Source organism: Heterocephalus glaber, unplaced genomic scaffold, assembly GCF_053883595.1.
Source record: "Heterocephalus glaber isolate CG9 unplaced genomic scaffold, H.glaber_assembly_v1.0 deba00000122, whole genome shotgun sequence".
Lineage (NCBI taxonomy): Eukaryota > Metazoa > Chordata > Mammalia > Rodentia > Bathyergidae > Heterocephalus > Heterocephalus glaber.
The window spans coordinates 32,811,410-32,820,956 of record NW_028258138.1 but is presented as its reverse complement, the minus strand read 5'-3'; the positions used below and the strand labels follow the sequence as shown (position 1 = coordinate 32,820,956).

General features: G+C 33.8%; 1 pseudogene; it reads right to left on the bottom strand.

Annotated features, from left to right (window-relative positions):
- Window positions 1-6,998: 6,998 nt before the first annotated feature.
- On the bottom strand, window positions 6,999-7,791 carry LOC147830391 (melanoma-associated antigen 10-like; annotated as a pseudogene).
- Between the last annotated feature and the right edge of the window lie 1,756 nt (window positions 7,792-9,547).

Genomic DNA, 9,547 nt, shown 5'->3' with positions numbered 1-9,547 from the left:
TCATTCTTTTTTATTAGCATAGTTTCATTGTTTGGATGTTTTATTTGCCTGTATTTTAATGATACTACAGGTTTTTTTGACTTCTGTGTTTTCTTATGTTGCCTAAAATGTATTATGCAAGTAGGTTTGATACTAGAATTAAACATAGGTAACATGAAATAGAACTTTCAACTCTATCCTTCGCATTCATCCTGCCATGATAAAATTGACCATAGATTTAGTATACATCTCCTCCAAAACTATAACACATTAGGTTTTCTACAATACTGACAAATACTGCTTCCAGGTGTTAATTGATTGTCTTAGCCAATGATCTCAAAAGAAAAAGAACCAGTAGGATAGTTAGATATAGATAGATAGATAGATAGATAGATAGATAGATAGATAGATAAGTACCAATTTATTATATAAAGTGATGCATGAGATTAAGGAGTCTCAACAGTTCCATGATATGCCACCTGCATACTGGTGAACCAGAATGGACATCTAATAATACAATTCATTCAGAGCCTGCAGACCTGCGAAATAGGGTTGCTGACAATGTGTGTGACTCTGTCACACATAAAAAGCTGAAGAAACAACAAAATCAGTGGTGTAAATTCTATTGTCTCAGGAATCAAGAACCAGGAGTCCAATATCCGAAGTTTAGAGAAGGTGGATGGAATGGATCAAAAAGGAAGATAATTTATCTTTCATTTTTGCCTTTCTGTTTTATTTAGAGGGTGGGAATGTTCTTTACTCTTCCTAACAATTAAAATGCCAATGTCTTCTGGAAACACTCTAATAAATAACACCAGAAAGAATGTTTTACCAGCTGTCTGGGCAGCCTTCAACTCAATCAAATCGACACATAAAATTAGCCACCATATTCACATTTTGACTATTAGAAAAATGTGTTCCATGACACTGGACTTGCTAACATAAGTACATCTACTATGTAAAGAATTTAAGCAAATAAATTTTTACTACCATAAAAACATAAGGCTATCAATTGTGTTTAGAAAAATATGTTGTCAGATTTTTCCTTACATAAGCAAAATTAGAGTTCTACTTTAGCATCCAAGAGTGTTAAAATATATTACCAAATTGTATCAGATGCTTTAGAACTTATGAATTAGGATAAAACATCCTAACAAAATTTACAGAAATAAAAAGCAAATACATTAAATATTATCTAAATATCAGAGGCTATAATTTTATAGACAAAAATAGGATGTGATACCTAAATTGCTAATTTGGTATTTAAATTGTACCATTTTACTTGGATGTAGGGTTTTATTATTTTCACTGAAAACTTTGTATATGTCTGCTACATGAAACATTTTTTTCTTTTTGATATAGTTGCTCACTATATAGCTCAGGCTGGCCTGAACTCACTGTGTAGCCAGGCTAGCCTTGAACTCATGGTGATCTTACCTCACCCTCACCTTCTTGAGTACTGTGATTGCAGGCGTGAGTCACCAGGCCCCACCTGTTACATTAAACTCATGTGAATAGAACAGTTGGAGTGATACTAGTTTGATACAGAATAAAAATAACTATTTTAGGCTTATATAGTAACATGTAGGAGAGCATAAATGCTTAAAAGTATGCTTAGGTTTTTATACATCTGAAAAGCATTTGTATCATTGTTTAGTCTCCAACTGAGGGAAATACTTTTGAGATCGAAACTTTTAGTATTGGTGATTTCTTAGTGCAGTATCCCAGAAATCTAGTCTTTCACAGATTTTTCTTCAAAGTTAGGTAATTTGGAAAGTTTAATTAGCCCTATCAGGCTATTAGAGGGCATTTAGAAAATCACTTCTTTGCATTAATGGCAAAGTGTAAGTGAAGTAAGTCCATTAAGTCTGCATAGCACCTTTTATAACTAGAACAGTGGTGGAAGTGTGGGGAAAACAAATGTTGCCTACTCTAATCTCCCCCCATAAATCAGATTAATTGTAGGCAGTCTGTTTTGATTAGATTAATGAATTTTAATTGAAACCCATGTTATTATTTTCTACTAGAAGCTAATTAAAAACTTCTTAATATAGAATTAGAGAAATCATTAAAAGTACATATTCATTAGTTTTTAACTGATCATAGAAGTGTTGAAATGAACAACAGCACAAAACTTTCCTTTCAATGAACTTTGAGAAACTAGTCATATAAATGAAACAAATTAGCATATATACATTAAAATGTTTTTAAATAATAGAATGGGTAATTTGGAGAATTATTTGAACTCCCTACTTTCTATTTATCTATCTTCTTTGTAAGAGAGATTCATTATTGTTTATGCCTTGTACTCTGAGCAACTACTTTAAAGATTATGATATATAGTGTATTAAATATTGTTATTCTCATTACTTTGTTATGAATTTTTTTATAAAATAAAAAGGAATATTGATACATAGTAGGTGCCTATATTAGGATGTATGTATACACAGTAAAAAAAAAGGTAAGGCACAGATGTGAAAAGATAATCATTTAAAAATTCAGTTTGGAATATTTTTCTGGAGAAATAATTAAAACTGTACATCAACATAATAGAGAATTTTGGTGTTTATATCTTATTTGAAGAGGTAGAAGAGCTTCAAAGTATGTGGAAGTAGTTAAATGTAGTTTTGAATTATTTGTCATTTATCAGATTGCCTTTGGTTTGAAATCAGACAGCCATTGGTTATTATTTTAACAGTATTAGGAAACCCACTTTGTATGTTTTATTTCAATTTGATGAAAATAAGACTCTGGGACTAAAGTACACAGTGTAACAGGCTACATGGTTCACAGTCTTACTATATCAGATCTTTATTTAAATGTTATTTCTTAAACAGCAACAAAACAAACAAACAAAAAACTCTGTGTGCTCAATCTGGATTAGATCTTGCTGTGATATCTCCCATTTCAATATTAATATTGTCTTTGGAACACAATGGAAAATTGTGATGATACATACATACTTAATAATCACTCAAATTAATGCAAAACATGGAAAAAGAGAAACATCTAGAGAATATTCAATAGCAGACTGAAAGTGATATGTTTAACAATGGACATTCTTTTGCCAAAATTTATTATGTAACTATTAATCAATGTGTCTTGTAAGGAAGATGATGAAATTATGTAGATAGGAAATCTTCATTATTTTCAGATGTATACTACTTTGTATTTCTAAAGATTACTAAATGATTGGCCATGGATTTAGCTCAATGGTGCTGCCTTTAAGCACAAGGTCCCAAGTTCGATCTGTGGTATAAAAAAAAAAAAGATTGCTAAATGACTATACAAATTTTTATTATTGTAACTGATGAATCATATTGATGTACATTTTTTATTTTATTCTTTCCCATTGAAATATACTTGCCAAATTAATCATTCCACAGTAATTCATCTCGTTATGGTAAGAATTAATGATGTTATCACTGGATCACTGATTACACATATTTTACTGTTCAAAAATATGGCAGAAAAGGCACTGGCAGGGAGCATACTGATATTCTAAAATTTCTTTAGTATTTAACCAAATTCCTTTAGCTGGATTTGGAAATGCCCCTTCATAATGCCTTTTCTTTCCTGAGAAGACATTAGATTTTATTCAAACAATTAAGTGTTATTAAGTAAAGAATGAATTAGCAAGAAGACTGCACCATTACTGAAATTTGTTCTTAAGTTCATATAATAAACAATATTAAGCTTCCTACTATGGCACTGAAATTTAGCATTGATTAGAGATTCTAACTTATACTAAAATGGATTATTTTGTTATACTCTTTTCTTATTGCCTCTAAATACTTGAACTTTAGCTATGATTCTAGAAAAAAACTGAATATTAAGCATTGAGATAGAAGTCTCAAAATACATTTTTTAAAATTGTTTCTCACAAAGGAATAATATTTTTCATAAGTTATTATACTCAAAATGGAAAAGAAAATTATGTATACATGTTTTTAAATGTGTTATGGTTTGGAGTCTCATCAAATTTTATTGTCATGAGCCATCCAAAGACAGTGTCACTCAGCATTCTGACTTTTCAAATCTGTTTACCTTCAACTAAGCATTGCTTCCCAAAAGGTTTCATGCTCCTACATGTATAAGGGTTACAAGCAGAACTGTTTGTGTATTTTTTTCACTTAAATTCTTTTATTGGTACATTTTAGGTATACAATACATTTACATTTATCATTGGGTGCTTGTACCTGTGCATGTTGTATCTTAGTTCTTATTTTTTCCCCATTACCTGTGAGCCCTTTCCCCCCACCCTTCCCTATTTACATAGACTTTGTTTCCATTCTTTTCTTTTCTCATAATTTTTCCTTTCCTTTCTTTCCTTTCCCCTTCCCCTCCCACTTCCCTTACCCCTTTGGACCTTTTCTTCCTATTTCAAATTATCAATTATTCTTTTTAACCCTTATTTACACTCTTAGTTTCTCACACTAGAGAAACTATTCAGTCTTTGCATGTTTTTATTATGGATGGGTAACTATAAGAGGAATTATAAAGTGTTGGTATTAAATAAAAACTAATTCTTTCCTGTCAGTTTGAAAGATACATTGACTACCCTTTTCAATCAACAGAAGCTATTGAAATTGCTTGTTTCCCTGGTTTTGCCTCCTCCCTCCACACAATCCCATTTCTGTCCATTTTTGTCATCAATACATTGTCCATCATCACAAAGGTCCTTGTGTCTGTGTTTTGTATCTCTTATTCTAACCTCATCTTCCTTTACTTTCTCAGTGTTTCTCCCTTCACAAATGCTGCTAACAATGTTGATTTTATCATCAATAAATCATTCTATATAGTACACTCAAAAACTTCAAATTTTTTTTCTACCTATGTATTCCAATTGATACTTCACTTTCTCTTCAGGGTACTTTCTTCTAACACAATTTCCAAGGTGCTTGCACACACATGCACAGCTCATACACTCCAAAAGCAGCTCATACACTCAAGGTCCAAAAGCAGCTCATAGGGGCTGGGGATTTAGCTCAGTGGTTTCGTTGCCTGCTCCTCAAACTCAAGGACCACAGTTCAATCCCCAGTACCAAAAAAAAAAAAAAAAAAAAAAGCAGCTCATACACTCAAGGTGACAAAGGGGAGTCTGTTCTTTATGATTACTTCAAATTCAAATTCTCACTATTTCCTCAAAAATCCAAATCCAGATTCTTCCATATAAATCCTCTCCAGCTTTTGCAACCATTGATAACTCAGTATTCGGCTCATTCTCTCTCTTACTTTTCTGGGAAAATCCTAGCTCATGTTGTAACTCAGTATTTATGTGCTCCATGACTGCACCTGAGAAGCTGAATATGGATGGAGAAAATTAAATAAATGAGTTGCATAGAATTTTAAAAATATTAAGACCACAAACCCCAGGAAGCTCTCTCATGTACTGGGTTATGGTTTTCCTTCAGTAATTTCACTTTTTCTGAAATATCCTCTTTTCTCCTCTAGCATCTCAGAAAGAACAGCACTTTTAGATAATAACTTACCCACTTACTTTACATGTGAAATAACGGACACTAAGGAAGACTAATTTGCCCTTTACCAAATTTGCTATCCTGCTTTCATCTCTACATGTAATCACCATTGAAATAATGGTGAGACTTTAATTGTCAACTCTGGCACTGAACTCTGGATCTCATTCTTTTTAAAAGTTGTTAATTGTTATACTTTTATTTTACTTTTCTACCTCTTTATTTCCTGCCATTTATAGTATTTTCCTCCCATTTCAACTCCATGAAAACATAAAAGGCTTTAATGAGTATAATCTCTTGAAAAAAAAATCTACCTTTGCTTTGTTCTACTGGCTGATATGTCAGCCTTCCAAAATATCCTCAGCAATATTTCTTCAAATATGCTTGTTTTACATTTTTATCCCTTTGTCACTTCAAAATACTCCAAGATTTTCACCCTTTCTACTATAGTAAAATAGTTTCTCTCTGTGTTTTTTGTTTTCACCTTTCCAAATTGTCAACAACATTTTCTTTCTTCCTATTTGAAATATTTCCTTTTAGGGTTTCATGCTGCCATAGTCTTTTTCCCCCATCACTGACTGCTTCTTTTCAATCTCCTTTTTTGATTTCTCCAACTGTAACAGACTTCAAAATATGGCAATGCTCCAGTACTTTATACTCTAACTAGGGGCTATTAATCAAAAGCATTTATGTATGAATGAATTTTAAACATATATTTTCACCAAAGCATCTTCTCTGAACACCAAAATTACCCTTTTTTCCCTTTGATGGGGATTGGAGGGTTGAACCCAGATCCTGTTTTGAGACAGTTTCCCTAAATCACTAAGGTGGGTTGGAACCTGCTGTCCTCCGTCTTCAGGCTCACAGAGTGACTGGATTACCTGTATGCACCACCACTAGCTAAAAGCCACTTTCTTGATGAATTCAGTCTAATTTGAAATAGATCCTCAACTCACATGGCCAAAATAGAACATTTGAAATGGTCTTAAAACCATCCTAGTACATTTTTTTTCAGGTATGCAATAAACATAAGTTTAATAGTATAGATCAACAGAGGAAATGAAATAAGCAGCAACCAATATTTGATTTCCATTCTTATCACTTTTCCTAGGGTTCCTCTAACTTGATATAAACTTAAAATTTTCAAGGAAGTTCCTATTCCACTCCCATTTTATCCTAAATAATTAGAATAGTTTTTCTGTTTGTATGATGAACAAGGAAAGACTGTTACATTTGATTGGAAAAGGCACTCCATTCGTGATCAATGTTACACAAAATGACATTCCCATCAGAAAACACAAACATCAACATCACAAAACTAAAAATACACTGGAGATCATACCATTCAATAAATATGCAAGCTACTTCAGTCTCCCCCCCAAAAGGACCAATACTTCAAAAAACCATAAAGAAAACCCCTGTCCATTTCCAAGTAACCCAAGTAGAAGAGACAGCAAGACGCTATGTGTGCTATTTTACTCCTCCCCTGGCCCTTCATGACTTAGAAAACTGCCTGGTCTCCACAGAGACTGAAAATGGGCCTCATTTCTTCTCAGTGGAGAACAAATTCACTGACACCTTTGGGCAATATCCTCTGTTTCTCAGGGACCCTGGCTCTATTCCTAGTTCTGCTTCCAAAGCCTCTTCTTATAGTTCTGGGTAAGACTTGGGATCTGTTCCATTAAGATGAGCCATATGAACTAGGAGTTTCATCTTGCTGGTTTCCATTAAGATGGGCCCTTGGACCCCACAGGAACTCATAGCAAGCAGGATCACTGTTAGGAATCAGCCAGTACATTAGGTATTCTTCCCATACTAAATCCTCAGTGATGAATTTCCAGGCTTCCTCACAATGAATATGCTCAGACTGAGCTAACATGTCCCATCTTTTCATTTTTTCAGTTAGGTCCTCCTCATTGATACGGTTGCCCTCTATGAAGATTAGAGACAGGATGAATATAATGATGTTGATTTTGAGAATGATTCTTTCATCATTGCCATCCAGTATCCCACTGTATGTGAGACCCAAAATGGGGACTAGCTCATATGTATTGCCAGAGTAATTCACTTTCCTGATTTTAATGCCAAAGCCCAGATACACAGACTCACAGAGTTCCCAAAAGTTCAGAGGGAAGTTGTTACGGTAATCATGGGGCAGAACTTGCAGCATTTCTTTCATAGTGACCTGCTCTTTCTTTTGATACTTGTGGAGCAGAAATGACACCAACTTACATAACTTGGCATTTAGGAGCACCTTTTGCAAGATGTGAGAGAAGTGTGCTTCCTGTGAGGAGCTTGAACCCTCACAGGATTGACTCTTTTGACTGGAAGCCATGAGGACGGCAAGAACTTGTTGAGGATCAAAAGCCTTCAAATCTCCAGTGCTGGAAAATAGAGTGCTGAGCAATAGCAATTCAGCTGCTCCAAGAATCCAAACCCAGATTTTGAAAAATCACAACTGAGAATTCTCCACTACACGGTGCAAGGCTACCAACAGAGGCAGGAATAGGTTATTTTCAGAGTCTCAGCCTGGCATGTGACCTTCTCTCTCACCCTCAGCCCCATCCTAATACATTCTTAATCATTACCTGGAAATGACATACATTTCTTGACAACTGTTCTTCTCATACTATATCTATTCAATCAGCAATTTCTATCTAAACATATATCTCAGTAATCTACTCACTTCTTGACAATTGTACTATTAATATAAACCACCTCACCCCTGCTTCAGAAACATGAGAGAAGCACTAAATTAATCATTTTTTCATCTTGTGTCTCCATCACATTACATCCTCTCCAACCCAGTAGAGAGAACATCTAAAAGATCCCATAAAATCTTCTAAGTGTCTTGATGAAAGCTTTCCAACCACTTCCCATTATATGTAAAATTTGAAAGCTTTATTATTGACTTCCAGATGGCCCAGTTTTTTCTGATATGTTCCTCTGAATACCTCTTCACTAACTGCTCTAAACATATTCTTCTTTTTTTCCATCTCAAGACAGGCACATTTCTTGAGCCTTCCATTTGACATGTCCTCCAAACAGATGCTTGCATAACCATTTCCTTCTCATCAAGGAAGACTCAACTCAATCAAATCATCCTTAATAATTCTAACTGAAGTAGCACCTCCCATGGCAATGTGCAGTCACCCACATACTATGACAGCATTTATACTTACCAACTGCTATGCAAACTTTATAGCTTTTGACAGTATTTTAAATTGTCTTAAAGAAGGATTTATATATTTATTGTCTGTCTTTCCTTTATAAAACATAATTTATGCAAATAGAGAGGTTTTATTAGCACTGGTTTTTGTCTGGTGTCTCAACCAATATATGGCATGCTGTAGATGATATACAATAAGTATTTGCACAATGGTTGATTGAGTTTTTCAATGTGATCAAATAATTTTCATTTTTGAAAATTTTTGAATGTGCCATCATTATCATCATCACATCATCATAGTTATTATTTCAATTCAAATTCTCTGGAGAAAAGTCACACATTCAAGTACTGAATTGTCAAATATTTATATTAGAAACTAGAAATACATAAATGAATACTGTAACCCTAGCACTATGTAATTCAAAGTCTCTCAGATGGCCCTGATAAGCAACAATGAAATTACAATGGAGTACAATATTATAATTTAATAAATTTTATATCAGGTAATCATTGATACCTAAAATGTAGGCAGTGTGATAAAATTACATGGTGAATGCTTTCATTTAAAAATTTATTATGGTAAAAGACACGTTGTCATTAATACCCCTCAAAATATTCCCCCTCTGTTCAATACATACTTGACCCATCATTTCTGGCACTTTCTGAAGGATTTCTAGCAGTCTTCCTTGTTCAGGGTCTTTGTAAGTTATGATTAAAAATATCATGAATGTTGCTTCTGAAGCCATCTCAGGAAAAGAAGAGTCCTAAAAACAGTGTAGTCTGTCACTTTTCCATCTTATTCAACATATCTGGCAGTCTACGCCTTCTGCTTCTTCCCCAAAGTTAGAATGACCATGAACATTAAGGATTTTTAATTGGTTCAGAACATCAAGGTAGCCACAACGGTGCAATTGGTAACACA